This window comes from Oryzias latipes, chromosome 5 (genome assembly GCF_002234675.1).
Source record: "Oryzias latipes chromosome 5, ASM223467v1".
NCBI classification, from domain to species: domain Eukaryota; kingdom Metazoa; phylum Chordata; class Actinopteri; order Beloniformes; family Adrianichthyidae; genus Oryzias; species Oryzias latipes.
Genome location: NC_019863.2, coordinates 23,847,514 through 23,871,517, shown reverse-complemented (window position 1 = coordinate 23,871,517; position 24,004 = coordinate 23,847,514). Strand labels below are relative to the sequence as shown.

At 38.0% G+C, this 24,004-nt stretch overlaps 1 protein-coding gene across 2 annotated transcripts in view; it reads left to right on the top strand.

Moving 5' to 3' along the window:
* Nucleotides 1-916: 916 nt before the first annotated feature.
* Nucleotides 917-24,004, top strand: part of klhdc8a (kelch domain containing 8A) — a 52,031-nt gene continuing 28,943 nt past the window's right edge. The window contains exons 1-2 of one of the 2 annotated variants that reach the window (XM_004069045.4): nt 917-1,447; nt 11,034-11,065. The gene's annotated coding sequence lies outside the window, so the exon portion shown is untranslated. The remainder of the gene's footprint in view (nt 1,448-11,033; nt 11,066-24,004) is intronic. The other variant, XM_020703407.2, reaches the window with a different exon arrangement.

Genomic DNA, 24,004 nt, shown 5'->3' with positions numbered 1-24,004 from the left:
CAAATACATTTCTTCTCCATTCTACATATGGATTAATTCTGGTTGTTTTTACTGATGTTGAAGCGATTTTGAGAGGTACACGGCGCTCTTTCTAAATGTCATTCTATTTTTATTTACAAATTGCAAGCCAGGTTGGGTGTTATTGTGAATAATCTGACGCGGCTTACGTGTAGTAGTGTTGGACTGTTTTTTTGTTTTTACATCTTACTATTAAGTTTAGGAGTTAGCATATTCTCAGTAATATTTATTTTAGCTGTATCAGGCTGGTTGTGAGTTACACGTATTGTGAAAATGCCAATGTGGCTAATGCTTCTACTGTGACTAACACGATTTAAATAAAAATAACATAACAATTATTTAAATAAAGAAATACTCAGAAGTGTAGTTTTTATCTTAATTTTTAGATATGTTCTCTATCATGAGAAAAATGCTACCATAAAATGTAAAAAGCAAAATTATTCCAAGCGCAAAATCTCACTGTTTTGAGTGTAAAACTTTAAAAAGTGTGTGTGTTCAAAAATCCTTTTACACTTGAAACAGAAAATGCATTAGAAACTCAAAAGTATGTGCAAAATAACACAATTTTACTTTTGTAATCTAAAAATATGTACAATGAAAACCATTTTCTTTTTCTTCTGAGCTCAAAACAGAGCACAAACTTACAAATGTGCCACAAAAGCCAGCCAATCACAGACATGGACAAAATGGTTGATGCTGATTGGTCATAAAATTCAATTACAATTTTGTGAGCACACAAATTTTTAAAGTTTTCCATTCAAAATAGGGAGTGTTATACTTGGAATAATATAATACCTCATAGAATAAGAAATACAAGCTTGTTTCTCACATTTATGTGCACCTGGAGCTTACTTTAAATAGGATTCTGATTATGTAATAAGCTTTATTTGTTTACTATTTGTCAATACAGCTATTGTTGTGAGTACACAAGTAAATGGATCAAGCTTTCTCAATATTTCTCCAAATTTTGCACATTGTCTCATTTGAAAGACAGTTGAGTCTCATCAGCCCCTCCTTGGATTTACATAGTGAGTTTTAAATATTTATGGAGAACAGTAAACATCCGCTGCATTTCATAACATATCTGATCTCTTCCAGCTCCTAAAATAGTGTCAGTGGGATCCTCTTCTCCAAATATAGGTTATCTCCGCTTGGCTCCCCTCTCCCGGATCGTACCATTGCAGGGAATGAGCGTGAACTTGTGCGATGGGAGCCGGAGATGAATTTCTTCATCTCTGAGTCTGACCCACATAAATGGCGAGATCTCGGGCTCGTTGAGCTCTCCTCCTCGGCGGTGCGGCGGGACGCTTCAGCGGCTCGCATCTCCTCCCCCTCCCCCAAATATCTCTCGCTCTTTCCGAGGCAGGAGAGGAGGGAGAAGCGGAGGCGCCTTACGCCGAGAGAAGGAGCCCGGGAAACGGGGAAAAAAGTAAGTATCTCCAGAGCGGAAATAAATGCAAATGTTATCGCTCTTCCTGTGAGGATACGACTCCCGCTTCTCCCCACAGAGCTGCTCTGAAGTTAGACGAACTGCTGCTGCCGTATAATCCAACGAAGCAGTGAAGCTGACCACCTTGTTGTTTGCTTGTTATAATATAACATCTTCAGATTTAGATGCGTCTTTAGTTATCTAGATAAACTGCACTAAACGGTATAACCACGCACAATTACAGAAAAAACAAACTATTTACATCATTGTGTGGTGAGATGACAGTGAAGTAAAGTGCAAAAAAATAAAGTAAAAAAAAAATCAATTATGGTTCTAATTCGTGATATTTAGATAAAAAAGTAAAACACGTATATAATTTGACTGGTTTTGTGCAGAGCAAAACGTAAATATAGAAACAAATACTAATTATTTTGCTAAATAATGTTTGGCATGCTAATGCTAGTTAGCCGTACAAAGACCTAGACAGCTAAAAGCTAACTGGAAAATGTAAAAAAAAAATAACTACGAAGAATTAACAAGTGAAAGAAAAGTGGATTTTATTTATTTTAAAATTATTTCTAAATGTATTCATATTAATAACACATGTAGAAAGAAATTTAATCATTATTTAGCCTTAATTTTTTATTTTATTTTTTCGCTTCCTTTTAGGTTATTTAGCAGGTAATTGTAATTTTTTGTAATGTTTTTATTTTGTTAGTTTTTTTATATAACACTTTTTTCAGACGATGGAACGTTTTACTTTTAGTCATCCACTCCACCTACAGAGAAAGGCAGTTTCAGGTCTTTCTTTTCAGTGTCTGCAGAAAAAACTTCACTTTTTTCTTTACAAAAGAACTTGTGACACAGAAATGGTCAAGGTCTTAACTTTTTTCTAGACCAATGTTTACAAGTGCAGAATACTTCAAAAATAAATAAGAGTCATTTTAAGTAGAGGTTGATTTGAGATGAAACTGCTACGCTGATGAAAACATGAAGTAAAAGCAAATACCCGTGTGGTCAATGAGGCCATGCACTTTATCTCTGGAGTTTATGCGGAGTGGTTTGGTCAGAAAGGAGTTTTAGAGACCCGTGTTGCTGAAGAAAGCATCAGGAAGTAGCAAGTTGTTGAACAACATGATGTATTTTCTCAGATTTAAGGCTTTCCCCATTATTTTCTATTTGATCTTTATGTTCTAGCCTGAGAAACCAACAGCCTGAGCAGAAAAGTCCCTGGTCAGTAGAATACTTATCACTGGAACAGTGCTGAAAGTTTGCAGAAGTGAGAAAACAAAGAGGTGCGAAAGAAGAACTCATCAGTGTTTAATTCCACTTTTCTCTACAACTGTCACTTGTGCATCATGAGAAGATTTCAAAATCTTATCTGTATTTTCTTTTCATTTGGCATATTTCATAAAGATAGCCATCATTAGATTGCATAATTTCAGCTGTCATAGTTGTCCAAGTGCAGAAGCTCCTGCCTGAGCTTATGAAAAGATGATTGATGATGATGGATTTATTGTAGCAGTCCTTCCTGACAGCGAAGACTGTAAATATTAAAACTGCTTTATCTGAAAGGTCACTTGATCAATATGCAGCACACTGGTCTTTTTGATGCCAAGGCTCCCACAGATGCATAAAAGAAACCCCTTATATTTCCTTTCGAGAGGACTTCACCTCAATATTCACTGCTTTGATTTCTACTGTTGAATTTAAGCATCAAAACAGAACTAAGTCGGTTCTTGCAAGTCTCAATTCAACAGTAGGGTGCTGAAGCCAAACGTGAGTACCTAAGAAAACTGAAGGATGAGCAAAGGCAAATGGACAAAATCAACATGGTAGATCACTGCAGTGTTAATTGAAAGTCTGTGGTGCACAGAAGCCAAAGTTTTAAGTCATAAGAGCTTGTAGAACCTAAAACAAAGAAACTAAATGCTGTCTATTGACATAATTAATTGATCATCTGCAAATGTGGGCGTCTTGATTAACGTTGTTTTGCTACTATGAAGCAGTCAGGTGTTTGAGCCTGTATCAAAGAGAAACCTAGAACAAGTAGATGCAAAACTAGGGCACAAGTGTCAACTTTAATCACACTAAAGCTACGTTCACTTTGAAGATGATTCACATGGCAGAGGAGTCCAGTTTCAACGTTAAGTCAATGTTCAGGCACGTTGTGAAGTCCTGCAGTTCGTTTTGAGCGCAGTGTGGTGGTCTGGCGGTAGTGTGTTTCGGGCGTCGTGACGCATTGTGGCATGGTGCAGCACAGCTTTATGCAGCATGCGCAATGTTTTCAGAGTTTAAATATCTAATCTTTGGCGTCAACTAGGGCTGCACAATATGAGGAAAACTTGTGATTTGTGACATTAGTGATCAATTTTGCGATGACGAGATGATTTGCAATACATGAAAAAATAGCAAAACAACTAAATACATAATTCCTATTTTACTGCAACAGTTTAATTTTAATAAGAGTCAACATGACTTAAATCACACTCCAAATGACCCTCGTCTACATAGGATGTAAGCATCTAACATAAAAGGGCTCCATCTGATTGGTCAATGATATAAAGGAGTCCATCTGATTGGTCAAATGCATAAAGAGATTTGATTCGTTAAATACTTCAAGCTGCCATAAGATTGTTTTAGCAGATTTAAGGTTACCATTTATTGCAATTTTCGCCGACTTTTGCGATATTCGTATTGCACAGCTCGGTATCGAGATTAAATGATTAATTTGCGATTTATTGTGTAGGCCTAACATCGACAAATCAGGAACTCAGCTTTGGCCTGCGAGATGATGATGTGATTAGAGGTTGGAGTCCAAAACCAACATGAAGGAGAATCTAATAGTTGCCGTTCATTCTCCTCCTACGTCATCTTTTTCTTATTTGTATTGAGACAATAATAAAAAGGTCCTCTAATTTTACTCTTACTTTAGTCCCTCCACATTAGATCCTCCTTAGACTAATGCGGGACAGCAAGTTGTCAAACTATGTCTCAGAGAGATGGAAGTACCGCTGAATGCAGCCGTTAATCAGACTCAGCTCTTGCAGTAGTTGGAGAAACTCACCGTAACAAGAAAATCTCTGAATGATCTCTGAACCCAGACACGGAGACATTATTACTGATGCTTTTGTAGAGCAAGTATTCCATGCATTGTAAATGAGATGTACAGTCAACTCTTCCATGTAGCAACACGGCTAAAAAGCTTTGCCAGTAGCTTCCCACATGCGTGGCTTGAGTGTCAGGTTTATAGACACATCTTTGGGCAAGCGTCAAGCAGGAAATTCGACACACGTCAAAAGAAAGGCGGCGAGTGCAAATTTGACACGCAAATTACTTTCGACGTGAAGGCAGCATAACACTGACACACAAGTAGAGCTTGTCCAACTGAGATTGCTTCAAGATGCCTTACATATAAGGTTAAGTGGAGTTGTTTGCTGATAAGAAAGCATACATCTAGGAGTTGATTCTCAGAAAATAATACAAGCTCTACGAAGGTAAAGGCAGAATTTACCGAGGCAGGTCACAAAGGTCAGACAGGGTAGAAACGATGTTTAAACACACAGCAAGAGCAGGACAATAAGACAAGAGAAGTAAAGACATGACTATACACATTGCGCTGATGAGACACAGGTGCAAGAATCAAAGATCAGAGAGACAGAGGAAGGTCAAACTACACAACTAAGTAAAAATGACTTTATGAGACCAACTGAAACATGGAAGGTGAAAATAAGAGGAAATAACCAGCCTCGCTGAAACATAATTACTTAAATACAGGAAACACTGCTCTATAGGGAGAGCAGGAAAACATTGGTGTTTCTTGTTTTAAGCATTAATGCTTACTGCTGAAACATTTTTCTAAAGATGTGTATTACCAGCTAAATGCTAAATAATTTCTCATATAAAAATTATGACTTCCAAAAGAACATGTCAAATTTTTAAGCAACTTTAAGAAAAAAATGCCACCAGAGTTTAATTTAAATCATAAGTAAATGAAAAGACAAATGCTAATTATACAAACTCTAATACAGCAGAGAGACACAAAATAATACTGAAGATTTTACAGGTACATCAAATATAGTTTAAATATATAAAAATGATTTAACAGTTTGTGTTATACATTTAAAAATAACTTGTAAATTATTATTTAAATCTGACATATCAGCTTTTATCTAATCTCTATATTTTATTGCCTTCGGGATTGATGAAGCTATTTTTTCTTCTTCTTTTTTGAAAGCTCAACATGGTTGGGCTTGTTTAAACCTTGGGTGGTAGTATGTCTACTACCGGGTACTAAAAGTTATTGCAACCACTTGAGGGTGCTTTCCAATGTTTCTATGTATTGGGTAAATTGTTGATCAGTTTTCAAGAAGCCAATTAAACTAACTCCAAATCGTATGTTGGTGGATAGTTTAGCATATAGATATGTCCAATAGAGAGTCAGAGGGGAAACAAACAAAATTCGTTTTAAATAACTAACTTTCTAGACTGTGGAAAGTCTATTTTCATGTCTGTCCCCCTTTCCTCTCTGGCATGTAGAACACTTTAGTATCTTAGTGGGAATTCTTGGCTATATACCACCTGTGCACATCATAATCTTGATTTTCCAGTTGTCCCTTGTTTATTGCAGGAGATACATTCAAAAAATAAGCAGTGTTATGTAAAATCTACATAGTTATTTTTTACAATAATTATACATGTTTTTGGGCTGTAAAAAGCCCACACTACACACTTAAAATACTTTTCTCCGACAGACAAATCTTTTACACTTTTCTCTCTTATTTAAATACTCGAAGTTTAGATCTTTGAAAAATAATTCCAGTATTACAGAATGAAGCTAAAAATTTACTGGCAATCAAAAATTCATGTAAATTTGACAAGCTGGATGTATTCTGTACAGCAGAGACAGCACTGAAGAGATTGATTAATGGACAAGCCTATCAGGACACAGAACTCAATGTGCTTTAATAAACGAATGCAAAATCCACGAAACAGCAAGACCAAGAGGTGGACTGCGTAATAGCTAGGGATGGATACTGTGCCCCGGTATTGAACGAGCCCCGGGACAACATTATTCAAGACCACAGTATCGTTAAGATCTGACCTCCACGGTTCTGCTATCGGTACTGGAGAAGTCGCTTTTCTTTGTGTATCCCACAAGATATAAACGTTATCTGCCATATTTAACTCACCAAGTCAGTTAATTTTCCGTTAATTAATGATGATATTATTTTCACTATTCTCACTGAAGAGGAGGTCTGTCTGGCTATTTGTGTACACAGAGGGCGGGGCTGTTGTTCAGACAGCACGTGGCGCGCGCGTGTAAAATTAATTAAATCTGTGCCAGAGCGGCCCGACGATCATGTCAACCTGCTGCTATGATGACTGTATTTTTCGCTCTCTGTGTAGAACAGTGTTTTTCAACCTTTTTTGAGCCACGGCACACTTTAACCCTGACAAAAATCCCGTGGCACACTAGCATCCGAAAATGAAAAAAAAAGGAGAAACTCATAGTCTGGATTGATCTACAGCCCCTCCGCAATCTCACATGCATTTTTGTTATAATTGTGGCAGAAAAAGCTGGAAGTTGCAGCTGTTTTTTTCTAAAAGAAGTAATAAAAGTTGTTAGAAGATTTAAAAACTGTTTGATGTGTGTTTGTTGTTGTTTCAAGACGTTTAACACGAAGACTCATTGTGCGCTGAGACGCTGTCACTTTAACCCAGTGCATCGTGGGAGATGTAGTGTGAAAACAGCCTGAGATCGTTTCTCTGAGCTTCATGGTTTTGTTCACTTGTCCCACGGTCTGACACCGGATTCTGCGGAAAGCTACATCGCTAAAGACGAGCTTTGGCTTGTAATTTTGTTGGAACTGAGAGACTTCACGAGCTAAATCGGAACAAGGAAGTGAAGACTTTAACCACTTCTGGTCAGACTGCTGACATGTGATTAAGCTTTCAAGAATGATTGGTGGAGACAGTTAAAGGGGCGAGACTTTTCCCAAAACAGCTGACGCTACGGCTAAATCGCGGTACCGTCATTCTTATCAAAATTTCTTTAATAGAATCAAATAAACACAAAGAAAAAAATATTTAGCGATCTTTCATATTGTTAACTACTCTGTGTTTTATCAGGGCCTGTTTGGATTAACACAGAGCTGATATCCTGGAGATGGCAAATGTTTTTAGATCAGTTAATGAGGGCAATTTCCCACGGCACACTTGACCATCTCTGGTTGAAAAACACTGGTGTAGAACGCACCGGAGGGGCGCAGGAAAAAACAACTCGCTGCTGCAGAGGATATGAACAGGTGAACAGGTAGAGAGGAAAAGCAGGTAGAGAGGCAGGGGAGGGGCTTTGGCCTCAAACTCTGTCAGATGGAATTACAGGCGTCAGATTAAGACACAGCTTTCACTGCCGGAGTTGAAGCAGAGACTTTCTCTGGGATGATCTTATGAACTCAAACATTTATTTAATTTGTTGCACATATTTAGATCATGACAGCAATATGTCAAAACATTGCTGTTTATTTTAATTAAATAACTTCTTTTTTATGTATTTTACTTTTCTAGTTGGAAAAATGTGTAAAGTAAAATGTTGTGTTAAAAAAAACAATGTTGCATTATGGAGAAATAAAAATACTTTATGTTCTTAATTTGTAATTTATTTATATTTCGTTCTCAAAAAGTATCGATAAGAGTATCGTTAAAATACCGGATCGACAAGCAGTATCAACAAGAGTAGTAGTACCGTTAAAACCCCCTATTATAGCGAGGGACCACAATATTAACAATCTTAACTTGTTCTGAAACCAGTCATCATTTTAAATACTTTTGGTGGAATCCATCCCAGCTTGTTGGGCTCACCTATTTTAACCACTGACATTCTCCACACTGTTCAGACCGCTGCAAATCTGTGACTGGTTCCTTCATCCCCCCACATTTTCTGCTCTGTCCACTAGGGATGCAACAATTTACTTTCCCTACAATTCGGCACAAACCTCAATTTTTGGGTCACAGTTTTGTTTTGGTTTGATATGTAATAACCCTCAGTATGCCTCTTAAAAAAATAATGATCATTATCCAATTTGTCAAGGAATTGACTTTTTTCCTTTTTTTATTAAAACATTGATAGGCAAAATTACAAGTTTAATCATTCATATGGCGCCTTAACATGACCACAGTCAAACAAGTACATTGTCAGAGTCCCCCCCCCACCAAACTTGAATTTCATCAGGACAGATTAGGGTTGGTGTGGTACTGCATAAGTTATCACTGGTTCACTTGGCATCAAACAGATTTCTTCAGATCGGTACACAACCTTTGAGCTCCCCACCTTTGTTTTGAGTACCCCCTCTGTTTTAAGTGCCACGGTTTATAGTCCATCTAAAGGTCACGCTGCTGCTTTTACCAGTGAGTTTTTATCTATTATTTATACATCTACTAAAATGTCTCCTATATGTGGTGATGTTAATGGCACAGAGAGAAGCAGACAGAGTGCTTTACTAAAGAGTTCCCTGACCTGCTTAATAGTAGTTTTACACAGCATGTTACACAGCAAACTCAAAGCAGATGACACACACTAGACTTGGTCATTACTCATGGCTTATCTACCACTCTGTTGTGGACTTAGCTGTGTGTTTTTTGCACATCACTCGTTTTATGCAGCAGGAGACCTTTGCGCGAACAGTGAGGAACCTAACCCTTCGAATGGCTGCACATTTTAATGAGATCTTGCAAAAGAAAAAAACACACATTCCTGCCGTCATTTGAACTGCATTCTGTGATATTAAAGTTGACATTTCTGAAAGGACATTAAAATCAAGCCTGGAAGTGGGAGCTCCACTGAAAACTGAGACCATAAAAAGTAGGACAGGAATCAATGAAACAAGGCAAAAGGCAATACAGGAGGGCTGAAAGTAAATGGACAATTTCAAGTTTAGGTATTTATTGAAAAATATTAAAGGAAAAATTGAATACATATATATAAACAATGTAAAACATGACTCACACAAAAAAGCCTTAAGTCATAGACAAGTTAGTATTTAACAAATCCTGACCAACATTCCGTGTGGGGAAGTTGCAATCCATTTTATAAATAAAATTGATGTTATAAGAGTGGTGTTTTATATCATAACTCTGCCGTAACTTATTTTTACCTTTGGACTCACCAGAGACTTTTGTTTTGAAAGATACTCCTACTCTCAATAGGGGTTTCTCCCATGGAACAACAACCATCTTCAATCCTTTCTAAAAGGAAAACGGATTTTATGGAACCTTTGACAATAACTCTTTAAATATTGTTAATTATTCTCCTTAGATTTGGTTTTTCTCATCATGAAAAAGAGCTATTTGGACCCTGGTGTTTTAGATAATTATAGGCCTGTGTCCATGTTACCTTTTATAGACCTTTTATAAATCCTAGCGAAACTTTTTATTTCCCAATAAGCTGTATATTTCAGAGAAATGTCAGTCTGCTTTTAGGATAACAAAAATACAAAGACAGTTCTTAGAAGGGTTATTAAGGATTCCAGGTGTAATATTGATTCCAATAAGGTTTTAGTCCAGTGTTGATGTTTCCAGAATCAGTGAGGATTTGTGAAATGTCATCAGTTGGTGTTGGTTCACTATGTTTTTTGAAATTCACTCTTAATGCAGCCATCTACTATGACACTGTGAGCATTTCAAGCTGTTTGGTGTATGTAGATCCTGGTTTTATTTTCCAGCAGGACTTGGCACCTGCCCACACTGCCAGAGCTACCAAAAGCCATGACCATGGTGTTACTGCGCTTGATTGTCCAGATAACTCGCTTTATCTGAACCTAATAGAAAGCTGTAGAAAGATTAGAAACTCCAGACACAGACATAAAGGCATTTGTTCAATATATGTCCAGGGATTTTATTGAAGAACTTATTTTAATTTTTGATTAAATGACAAAATTATGAAGACTTTAAAAAAATTATTGAATATTTTTGAGTCGTATGTAACAGAATCTAGTTTTGCTGGATGTTTCTTCCTAATCTTCCATTAAGAGAAAATTTTCTCTGCACTGATACATTTAGCTTTTTGTGTAGCGCTTTGACAAAAAAGTTAATTCTACATAAACAGAATTGAACCAAATTGGAATAAACCTTAAGACATTTTAAATGTCTTAATACATGTTATTCTACATAAAAAAAGCAAATTAAAAAAGTTTAAATTAAATATTGTTGAACATTCTTTAATATCCCTTGTAAAATCACTTAAATACTCAAGTTGGTAAAGCAAATTAAAAACTTATTGAGCCAAAAAAGCTACAACTGAATAAACCGCATGCAGCGAAATATGTAAAAAAATAATAACAGTGCAACATATTATTTAAACTAAGTGGCAACATTTACGAAAAAGTTGTTACTTTAGTGCAATATTTACTGAAATCTGAAGTAAAACATAAATGTCTTTTCAATTGTCTACATAGATTAAATGCAGATGAGTTACCCTAAATATAGATTTATCTTTGTGATAGAATTGTGCCAATAACCTTAAAAATATTTATTTAATTTTTTTTACTTTTTACTGATTTAATAGTATCATTTGTTGATTTTACAGGTAAGGTTGGAAAAAGTATCGTCCATCCCAAGGTAAAGTTGTGCCATTATTTTTTTATTCTGCTTTAGCAATATCACCTCTGCCTGTTCTACTTTCCTTTCCCACTCCCCTTTCACCTCATATCCACCACATGTTTCCACATTATTTTCTTTTTTTCCAGCATTATCGCTAATATTAGCTCATAAAATGGAGTGAGACACTTCTCCCTGCCAAGCTGCTCTGTCAAACTCTTCCTAAGGCACCAGACTGTTGAAAAATCAGGATCTGTGGTTTCAGAATAGTTTGTTTGACAGCTGTTGACAGACTTTTGTGTAATCAGCAAACAGAAAATTACATCTTTGTGTTACTGTTTACGTTTCATGTTAAACTCAGTTTTTGTGATGTTTCTCCTAATTTAATTTGTAAATGCAGCTTGTATTCACAAGAAATGCTAAAAATTGGCATCATGTCAGGCAGACTGAGAAGGACAATCTTCACCAACACATTCCCTCTCAGTTCGAAGGAGACATTTGTTTTTCATATTTCGCTTGACATGGAGTAGACCCATGTCTACCATGTCCCAATCATAACCTAACCCTAATAAACAGTGCCTCCATAGATTTGGTCTGACTATCAAACTTTGGAGCTTAGTCTCAGTCCATTTTGGGTTTTGGTAAGCTGTTAATGCAACCAACTGTTACCCAACTCCAATAACAAACAAGCTATTTTGTCACAGCTGTGAAACACACAGGGTTTAAACTTGAGCAACCCATAAAATGTAATACCACTACAATAATATCAATATTGTAAAAAAAGGAATATAAAATGCTTTAAAGAGCATAATGCCAACAACTTCTAGTTTTTTGCCAGTCTCCTCAAGGGAAATTAAACCATAGTTGCTTCCAGGTGCAATCTTTTACATCTTTTTGGAACTTCAATGATAAAGTTTATTTTACATTTATTTTGTTTTTATGGCATCTATGTAGATGTTATTCTTTTTGGCTTAAATAGGCTGCAAGTTTCAAGGTATTAATAATCTGGAACCATATGCTTATGTTAGTATTCATATGAACCATCACTTATCATTTGATTTTCTGGCAGTAAATGACACAGGGACAACTTTCTTCTGCATCATATTTGTCCAAAGTTGTCTGAATACTGCAGGAATTGGCTTCCGTTTTATTGAATCATAGACAAGCTTTAAAAACCATTTTTTAAAGAAAAGTTGAGTTCAGTTTCTTTTAGTCCACAAAGGTCTGTGTTTGGGCATTAGGGCATTATAAGTTACAAAGTAAGTTTACAAAGTAAAACACACAAAGAATAAAAAAGAAACATCTTGAGTAACTCAAGAAGAAGAAACAAAACCACTGTTAAACAGGTGTTTATTCAGATTACTTTTGTCCGTGGAAACACAGCCCTTGTATAGTGTTTAACACATACAAAACAAGACAAAGCAAAACCCTTTTATAATTAATTATGTTCAAGTACAGTACATATCACTCTGCGAGGCTCCTGACAGTTGTAATTCTTTGACAATCCATCAAGCAGTGAAGCGTCGTAGTTTACCAAAGTTGTACTAAAATATTTTTGACAGATTTCTGAGGGGGATGTACCACAGATAATGAATCAAGCTCAATAAGCACAGCCAGAATGCAGACATTCATGCCAGATTATAAATTGCACTGTTGGTGTTTCAAAAAGGATATTTTAAGTGTGTCTTATGACAGTTGGAGAGCATCTGAGCGCATCAGAAAGCTCATTCTAACTCTCTGCAGCATAGTAACGTCAAGCAGCTTTATTTTCTTGATTTCTGTCTCTTGGTTCTACCAATTGATTGCTCCCTTTAGATTTCAGATCTTGTTGGGTTTGTGAACCACAAGTGGTAACAGTTGGGTTGATATAACTAGATCACCAAACGAAAACAAGATGCATGCAAAAAGGCTCTGCCTTAAAATACACCTAGGAAGAACTAGTGATTAAATGCTCTATATTACTGTATTTAACGACATACTACCAATACATAACCTTCACCTTTAAGGATAATAGTTCATCCAGTTAAGAAAATAAAACACACTTGCGTTCAGACATAACAAAAAATGAAGCAAACGTCCACTGGTAATTTTCCTCTTTACCTCTTTTCCTATGTCATCCAACAGTACTCCATTAGGATACATCCATTACAATATAAAATAACAAATGTTACATCCAATCTCATAATATGGTTTGCATTCATTTGCATAGTTTTTAATGGTGAAACCTGCCGTCCTGGGAGGACTCAGTAGAAGAGGCCAATAAACACAAAAGTCTATAGTACACAGAACAGCATAGCTGTGAAGTTAAACTCCACTCAGCTCGACCACCAAACTGGTGATAGGGATCAGTTCTGACAGGAATATATCAAAGCTATTTCCTATGCAGCCCAACAGTCATCCCATGGTTGTAGATCATAAGGAGGGATATAAGTTGGGCCACAGAACAGCAGAGGCAGATGAGTAAGCCTGAAGGCTTGAAGATTCTCCAACATGATCCCTCCGGACATTTACTGGGTCTACCATTAAAAAACTCGAGTGCACCTGGCTTGTAACATCCACTGAGCCACTTTTCCTTGCACTTCAGATCAAGCTACTCACGTGGAACTTTTTCACCACGGCCAGCACTAAATAATGACTGAAGTGATAAAAGTTAAACTTTTTAGAAGACCTCATGGTGATCCCTGAGAGTAGGTCAGCTACATTTTGAAAACTGCACCTACTGGATGCTATGAAGCTACCCAAGTACAAAGTCTTACCCCTTGATGTTTTAATCAGCTTCTGTCTTCAGCTGCATTCAGTCTTTAATTGGAGGACATGGGTGAACATTGCATGTCGATGCTGCAGGAGCCATGGAAACAAGACAGAAATAGACATGCACACTCACAGCAAACAAAGATAGAGCCAAGAGAGTGTAATAATGTGTACATAGAAATGGCGAGCGTGTGCAAAGGACATGTCTGATTACGTAAGACTCATTCTGTTACCCCTGCCGTGGTTTATAGCTCAAACACACTTGTGCTTTAGTTACAACACTCCTTTTGTTCTTCACATTGGTGGAGGAGTCATATTTGTGGAACTGCTGTGAAGGCCTGACAGAGAAAAGGAATGAGGAGTGGGGAAAAATGTGGAGTTGCAGGAAAAAAGGGGGCTGGGTTAATGGATGGAGGATATTACATGGAGGGATAATGAGGGAGGGACGGCTCAATTAGGCGGGGGTGATAAAGACAGGGTAGCAAAGCTAAAGGGCTGTGTGGAGCTCTATTACAGAAGGGAGTTTGGGACATCATAATCCCTGTGGCCTTATAAGTAATTACTATGTGATGTGAGAGTTAATGTAAAACGTATCTGCTGTCAGCAGAATTGGAATTAACTCCCAGACGGATCTGTGCCTTTATGTGCTTGAATGTGTGTTTGTCTGCTGAAGTGAGACCGTTTGTGCGTGCTGAGGGCCATTTTCACAGCATTCCTGTTCATGTGGATCGTAAAACAACGGGAAGTCTGGACAGTGTTTTCCAAACCTTTTAACACAACAATGAAGCTGGCTTTCATCTACCTGTCCTACTAATGTATAACGGCCAGGCAGCTTAAAGCATAACGCCATAATCACTAGACATGCAGGTCTCTAGCGCTTGCACTGCTCACAAATAATTTAGCATGTACCTTGTTAGGCAAGGCTCTGTCACACTGAACTGACTTATAAACGTTGCCAATAAGGTGAAATTATAGAAAACTAATTTTGCTTTGGCCTTTTACTTACGTTTTAAACTCCATTGAGGCCTGAAGTCTCTGGTTGCAAGCTCAACTAAGGCCCAAGTCTTTGGCCCACAACCTAAACCGAGGTCTTAAGTCTTTGGCAACAAGCTCAACTAAAGTCTTGAGTATTTTGGCCACAAACATAATCATGTCTCAATGTGCTGGCCACAAGCTTAATCCAGGCCTCAAGTCCTTGGCCAAAGGCTCAGCTCAGGTCCCAAGTCCTCGGCCACAAGCTCAACTTAGGTCCCAAATCCAAATCCCAGGTCCTATGGTGCTGGGTGCGATTAGCTGCGACACTGCGACTCCTGCTGCTTCATCACCGCGGTGATCAAAAATCCCACTCCGTCACAGCTCTAATGTCAATACGTTTGTTACATTGACATCAGATTTCTTCTATGCAATACATTGATAAAGAGATACATATACCGGTACCTTTCGTGGCAGTGCAATTTTACTTATTTTTTTGTCTTTGGCCACAGGCTCTTTTAAAGCCTAACTCAGGTCTCAATGCCCTGACCACAAGCTTAATTCAGGTCTCAAGTCTTTGGCGACAAGCTCAGCTACGGTCTTAAGTCCTTGGTCACAAGTTTAACTCAGGTCCCAAGTCTCTTCTCCACAAGCTCAACTAAGGTGACCAAAAGCTCAATTTATGTCTTTATGTCTATGCTCTATGACTATTTTACTGATTTTGCCTATTACAAGCTAATTTTAAAACTTGACTTCTGCAACAAATTAGGGACCACCCTATAAATAGATAAATACATCTTTGGATTTGTTTATTCTAAGTATTAATGGTTTCACAATTGCTTCCATAAGCAGATTAATTCACTAAATTCTATTTTTTTGGTAATTTGAGAATGGATAGTGTTGCATCCCTTTTCTAGCAGGAGTTGGTTTTTCATTTATGATGTAAAGTCACTACAACCACAATAAAAGGGGTTGCAAGAAAAGAAAAAGTGCCATAAAATCATCGACTGCTGGTCCTTTTATAACTTAAAATATGTTCATAAAGAAATACACAGCAATGCTCTCTCTCTGCAACAAATGTAAACAAAAATAATCAGAATAATACCTTATTTAAAATATGACATTTTTTGGACTCTGGTATATCTATAAGAATGATCTTTTTTTCTTTGTCTCACACTAGTAGTGCAGGTGTTGGGAAATGCTGTGGATGTGTCTCCATCACCTCTGGATGGTAACTCCTGTATCTTCCATGATACACCTTTTTACATGAAAACTAAAGCAGGAGAAAAACAATTGAATATCCTCTCTAGCTCAGACTTAGCTTGTCAGCGTACTTAAGTTGCCACGGTGACAGTGTCCTCACTTTTACAGCATCTGCCTCATACACGGATGAAGTGACACACTCACAGTAAAAGACACAGAAAGCAGAAGGGTTGCTGCAGGAGGATGAAGAGACGTGGAGCTCTGTTTGCCTTTTAAAGGCAGATAACAGCAACTGCTCTACACATCGACCCGTCAATGCCAAATCAAGTCTGTCAGTGCTCTTCATCAGTCAGCAGAACAGCTGTGCTTCTGAGTTAGCTATTTTTACTATAAAATATGTCCAATTTACTCATTTCTGCATTTATATAAGCTGTTTTTCTCTACATCTTTGGAAAAACAATAACAGTTCTTCTCGGCCTCCTCTTGAGGTCAGCTCCAATTTAGACGATTGTCTTGGTTGAGTGATCCAAACCGTGAAGATTTTAGTCTTCTGCCTTAAAGCAGAAATCGTTTGATCAGTTTGAGGTGCCAGGTAACCCAGAGGCTCTCCAACATACTAACAAGGTGTTGCTTTGGCTGCCTGAAAGAAGAAACAAAGACATCAACATTTGTTATTGAATGACTGAAAACCAGGAGAAAGCTGCAACAAATCCACACATTTATCTGTGAGAGGAGGTGAAGAAAGAGGTGTTGAGATGAAGGAAGAGGCTGCAGCAGTAATCAATATGAAAGTAAACTGGAATTAATGACTATCATAAGGACTCCCCTGTTGTCACAGCAGATCCTGCGGAATGTGTGTCATGAATTTCAATCCTGTTTGCTTGATGAAGTCAGACGCCGTAGCAGAAAAACAGGATATTAGGTTGCTGCTCTTGTTAAGTCACCATCTGCTTCACCTGTACTGTTTGAATCCTAATTCATAGGCTGTAAACACATATGGACCAAGCCCTTAGCACTTAGCTCAAAGGTTTTCTAATGAGATCGTTCAGAACAGGGATGTTCTAATGTTTTGCATAGAAGGCTACTGTGCTGTAGGAGTGGTATTTCTGGCTCTCTATGACCAAGTTTAACAATTTGCTATCCCACATTAGCCTAATGAAGGAAAAAAAAAATCTGAAACTATATTTGCGGATTCTGCCTATTCGGGGTGTCTCCGGTCCCTAACCTACGTAAATATGGGGGGAATACTGTATAAAATCTGTTTTGTGGGTTTTAGATAAATAGGAACTTAAATGTAAGCAATTCCATTTATAGGCTATTTCAAAAGTTTATCTTAAGGAATTGGAAAGCTTGTTTATTTCCCTTTTCAATAATAGGTGCTTTTGTAATGTCTATACAGAGGGGAGCATGTGGGTTGTAAAACCCTTTAAGCCCTCAGAGCGAGGCTTATTCAGGACTTACCTTCTGAGTCTGTTGAAATCGTAACTCTTCGAAAACACCAGGCTGTTGTTTTGACAAGGAAATTCTTAGAGTTTAGAACTTTTTCTTCTGTCTTCACAAACACACCATTTTCATGTTTGTTTGGAGTTCTTAATGTTTTAATTTGATCTTGTTGTAGCAATAAATGAGTTCTTCTGGGGGACACCGTTCTGGGATATGAAGAGTTTGTTCATCAACGAAGAAAGGGAACTTTTGATTTGACAGCATGTTTGGGACTTAATACTAAAATTGGCCGTCTACCTGTTGGGTTTAACTATTAGTCCTATGAGAGAGGAGTCCCAGTTACTCCAAAAAATAAATAAGACAAATGGCAAAACACATTATTTTCACACAAAAATATCCAAGATTTTTTTATCTAGCCTGAAGCAGCCAATGGGAATCATGTAATTTCTGTGCATCTCGACCGCCCTTTGGTTCCCAGTCAAAAAGAAAAACATCGACTGAGTGCCGAAGTTCCCCCAGAAGCTTTGGTGAACCATAATAGGTCCAGACCAGTTTTGTCATTTATTGGAGTGAAAACCAGGCCAAAGTGATAAAGCTACTCCATTCAAGTGCAGACATGTACACACTCTAACAGGTTTTGGCAACTTTATCTGTGCACTAATGTCAAGCACAGACTGCTGCACAGATGTGTAATTTGAATACCGCAGACTAATTAAATACGAGTCAATAAACGCTCCCTTGGTGAACGCACACACACAGAGTTGTTAGCAGAGCAGAATAAAGCATACCAGGTGTTTTATCTGACCTCTGAATACCAAAAACTGGGTCATTGTGCTCGAAAGAAAGTGTTGCAGGAACTTACTTCTCACAAATCACAGGCCGACCTGTAAGGCAGACCTGACAGAGGATTAATGGAGCCTCGGAGCTGGCGGTTTTTGAGGCTTTAGGACCACAGCAGGATAGAAATGCATTTCAAACTGTTGGTGCACCAAAGCTGAGCTCTTTCTAACGTGGAATTTTAAAGCCTTAGACTTCCGCGCTCAAACTTTGAGCTTTGTTTTTTATTACCCAGGGGTGCTGTGCAATCTTTTCAAGGATGACGCTACAAAGACAAACTTTCTTTCAGACACCAATTTAATATATTCTACTTAAGTTTTTCCAAAGCAGTCAATATGTGACTGCTTTGATGCTAGCGCAATTCTTTTAGGTAGTGCACAATGTAGAGAAATGCTTCTTTTAATTTTATTAACACAGTTTTAAGAGTCCAAAAAGTTTTTTTCCCACTGTCAGGCAAAGAGAACTTATAATTTTAAGCCTGTGTCACGCAGTCACTACATACATTATCCACATTTTTCACATTTTCCACGTATAAAAGTTTGGTCTTTCGTGATACATGCATGAAATTAATTTGTGTTTCTTGCGTTCGTCATTCAGCGGTGTGCGCAGATGTCCGTTGAGGGACTCGGCCAATGGGTCTTTGCTTTAATTTGGTTCTGAGCCGTTCAAAATTTTTGGTATTGGTTGAGAATTACGCAGTTTACGCGTATTTAGCATAGTTTATACACTATTATTACGTAAATCTTACGCATTGTGCATAATTTTTGCGAGATGCATACGCTAATTTGTGGCTTTCCATGACCATTCAATGTATGTCTAATGGACTTTTCATTCATGTACCACTTTCTGATAACTTGTATATCACATATGCTAAAATTATTAATTGCCGCAATAATTACTATTAAACTACCTATAATAGTTCAATAATCAGGCACGGTTTATGTTCTACGTTGATTAACGTGTTCTATGCGTGGTTTATTCGTTCTTTTTCTGCGGATTTATGGTGGTTCATTCATGATACATCTACAAAAGTTTCACGAACAGACCACAGCTTTTCTCACCTTGTTCACGTATATTCACGTATGACCAATGTTCATCCGTGCAATATGTGCAAAATGTATGTAGTGGCTGTGAGACACAGCCTTTAAATCCTGTTGAGATGGGAGTGGTTCATTGGGCTCCTAAAACACTTTTCCCAACATGCTTGAGATCAGGGGATTTCTTCAAATATTTGTTTTAGACGTTTATTTTGTTGTTATGGGCTAGCAAAAATAAAACACAACATTTTGTTAAAGAAAGCTAAAACGGCATCAAATAACTTGCTTCTGGTCCAGATGGGAAGTGATGCCCAAAGCAAACAAAATGTTTTAATATCTGTGACAAATAAATGTATTCTGGGATTTTTGTGTTTTTTTTTGTTTTTTTTTTTAGGGAAATATGTCAGTTTACGTTAGCAATCAATCTCTGTTTTTGAAAAACCTGTGTTGTCACATCGTGCGATTTGGATTTGATTCAGTTCAAGAATATTCTTTTGTCAACCCAAAAAATCTACGTTAATAGCAAAGGGGACAAATTTAGAATCATTAAAGGGTCAATTTTAAACAATTTGACTATCAGCCCTCAATTGGATAACTTGGGTGTCAATAAGCAAGCATACATGAATGTTTGGGCTTATAAAGTTAAAGTCAAAGTTAAAGTCCCATTATCCGTCACACACCTAGTTGTGTGAAGTTTTTTCTCCGCATTTGACCCATCCCCTGGGGGAACGGTGAGCTGCAGAAACAGCTGTGCTTCGGGAACCATTTGGTGGTTTAACCCCCCAATCCAACCCCTTTATGCTGAGTGTCAAACAGGGAAGCATTGGGTCCCATTAAAATCTTTGATATGATTCGGCCTGGTTCTGAGCTCACGACCTTCCAGGACCAGGGCCGACACTCTACCACAACGCCACTGAGCTGGTGGTGACCACTGACCTCATATGCCAGTCGAATTTACCTTAGATAAACTGTGCAGGGTCATGCATTTCCTTTTTTAAATTTACAGTGTGCGCTTATAGCGTCTGTTTCTTCTTGACCTTGCGTCATTAGACCTTGACCATAACGCCAACAATCTGCTCACGTCTTGGTCTGAATGCAAGATCCTCTGCGCTTGCTGCCGGGTCCAACTCACCGCTCAGGGTAGTACAGACGATACCACGCAGTGCTGTCAAACTTCTATCACACCGTTAAGCTGTCAGCAGATGGAGGGGGGTCCTGATTTATAAGCAGTTTTTGTGTTGCCAGAGAGAAGGATGCATCTGTGAGGAAGACAAAAAGGGAAACGTGAGGAGATGAATATAGAACTGAACGCTCTGAATGTGCCAATCAACAAACAGCAGAAGTGTGCTGCGCTCTCAGATGATCCTGTGGATCCCCCAGGGAAGAAGCAAAGTTATGTCATAAATTTCAGGAGATAACACTCACTGGTGTGCTTTTCCTCTGTCCTTTTTTTGGTTTCCGGGTTAATCTTTTACCAACTGAACCTAAGCCACATCAACTATCAACAATTGAACAATCAATCAATTCTAACCCTGGACCCCACATTTTTCTGTAGACATGAGTCATGACAATTAAAAATGAAAAAGTTTTTAATCTTGAAAATAAACTGTTTAATTCCCAAAGGGTTTGACATTACATTGCTAAGAAACTGAGTTAGACCATGACATAAGAACTTATAAAATGGAAGAAAATATATATAAAATATAATAGAATTTGAAATAGAATAGAAATAATAAAATAATCAAAATATTAACAACAAATACTGTATGAAAATTCCATAACATACTTTATTAATCAAACCATAAGGCCCACTCAAAATCCTTTAGTTTCTCAAAAATCCAGAGTGCGCTTCATAACCAGGTGCACCTAATGTATGAACTCTGGTTGTGTTTACTGATTCTCTGTGGGTCGCAGCACTCAAAACTCTGTCAAAAGGTTTTAGGTCAACTTCGGGGAACAACGAAGCTGCACTGCTTGATGGGGTGTCGGAGCAGGACGACTATTGTATTCAGCAGCATTGTGGAGTGATACGTTCTGTGCTTCAACACAATATTAGGATGTGTTTGCCTGCCTCTTGGCCCCTTTAGGCATTCTGTGTAGTGTCATACCACATTATCTGACTGTTGTTTTGCTTATAGCGCCCCTTATCCAGTGAATTTTATGTATGAAAATAGACTTTTCACTCCCAATGTATTGAAATTTAACCTTAAGGTCTATGTAAATGACATGCTAGTTTTAGCTTTTATGCGTATTTTTTACAATCTGAGTATGTTATAAAATTAGAAGGACCATTACATCTGGAATAAAAATAAAATACTTCAAGAGTTAACAGTTGATAGAGCAGCTTTCAGATTATGTTGGTTTTTTTTTTCCCTTTAGCGGGGTCGATGCAGATAAACCTTTTTTACATGAAGACGTGGTACAGAATTCTTTTTTTAGTGCCAGGGGGGCACTTGACCATTACTTTACTGTATCAGAGGTCAGGGGATATGCTGGCCGTAACAAATCTTCTTTGTATTGATTGATTACATGACTTTTCCACCATCAACAGTTCTGTGTTTATGTGACTGTTTCATAACTGAAACTGAATGGATCATGCATCCACCAAACCTTTTGTTCTCAGATTCAAAGGAAACCAAGTACTATTAAATAATGCAATTTCTTAAAAGACCACTGGTTGCTGGTGCCAAGACTTGAGGAATTTCCCAATAATTTCCTTGTTAAAAAGTCAGTAACATACATCTAAAAAAAACATTTTTACATTGTGAAATAAACACTTCTATGACTAAAGTGTAGGGCTGTGACAATTAATCGAGTTAATTGATGAGCTGAGCTATTTCGACATGTCACAAGGTATAAGCTATTTCCAAACGTATTTTTTTATCTGCTCCTAATTTACAGCAATTTGAATAAAGAAATACCGTAAATTCCGGACTACAAAGCGCACCCGATTACAAGCCGCACCCACCCATATTCACGTGTTTGACTGCTTTTATACATACACAAGCCGCGTCAGAGTACAAGCCGCGCATGTGTTAGCCGATATTGTCATCCTGACAGATCACGCCCAGCATCCCAGAGTAAGTGCAATTCATTAGCACATTGTGGGTGGTGCCAATTTTGCCTCTGGGTCACGTATTTGAGTGTATCGACATCTGACAAACAGCATGGATCTATATTCTGTTCACAAGTCCCTCAGTTATGGTGTTTTTATTTCATTTTTTTTTTTACTTATTGACAATCTAGGTATCCAACATAAAATTACAAACAGTAACCATATAATCAACATTACATCCCTCAGTTATAATGAAGAAATTTACATCCGCGATTCTACATTTCCCATGAGTCTTAGGGGCTAAAGGCGGGGCCAACGCCCGGCTCGCCATTCTGTTGTACGTGTTTAAGAATTAGCAAGTAGCAGCAGTGCATGGAGGGGTGAACGGGAAAAGCTCTCCTTCCGCTTGTGTCGCAGCAGCGTTATGGGAGTAACAGGACTGGTTAGAAAACACAACGGTAAAATAAAGCAGCGGCGACTGAAAAGCGCGCGCCTCAGCGCGATACGCGCGCCTCAGTGCGGCGCGTGCGTCAGAATTCAGAAGCCTCTGCACTCCGCGGACGCCTCTGCGCTCCGATCCCGCCCCGCGCGCTCCTTGTCTCCCCTTCCTATCTACTCCGACACCTCTGGCCAGCGCGGCTTCAAGGAGGAGCACTTCGTCCCCGTTGCGCCGGTGGATGGAGCAAATCGTTTCTGTGCAGAGCAATCGGACTTAAAACTGTACGTTTTGTGTATGAGGGGCGGGTGCGTTGTTACTATGGGAGCCATCAGACTGCCATCGGCCCCGCAGCTCAATCAGCAGGAGAAGATGTCTCCAGCTCACACGGAGGCTGTGAGTTTTTCAAAGCAAAATTCCGCTTTTACGGTTTCCTTAGAAACCGTAAATGGAGTGTACATTCACTCCATGCGCTGTTCTCTCCGTCACGCAGCAAACCGGCTTTTCCAAACCCGTTGGTGACGGTGGACTTTTTTACGCTGCTTTTAACGATTGCTTTTAACTTGAAAGCTTCATCATAATGTAGCGGCGATCACGTGCACGTTGGGTCTAATGGCCCCAAAGGATTCTGGGATGCGGCCGGGCATGCGTGTTTCGTTTTGTTGAACCATGACTGAAGTGTCTAAGACCTGAAGTCAAGTCCATGCTGTTTGGCTGCTAAGAGGTGTGTTGAATAAAAATGCCTCGTGCTTGGTGTTAGATAGAGAATTCAAACTATTCACTGAGTTCGAAAATACGTACATGGCGGCCGCCAATTAAATCCATAAATTAGCCGCGTCACTGAAAAAGCCGCAGGGCTGTAAGCGCAGGAAAAAAGTAGCGGCTTGTAGTCCGGAAATTACGGTACTCGGAAACAAAATTTTAAGCTTAGTTTTCTTTATGTATGGCCATCATCAGAAAAATGCCCCAAGAACATGTTACAAACATCCATCGGAGTCGGTCAACTCTAGTTGTTAGTTGCAAAATATGCGAATATATATATATATATATATATATATATATATATATATATATATATATATATAAATATAAAATATAAATATATATTTATATATATATAAATTTATATATTTATTTATATTTATTTATATATATAAATATATATAAATATAAATATAAATATATATATATATATATATATATATATATATATATATATATATATA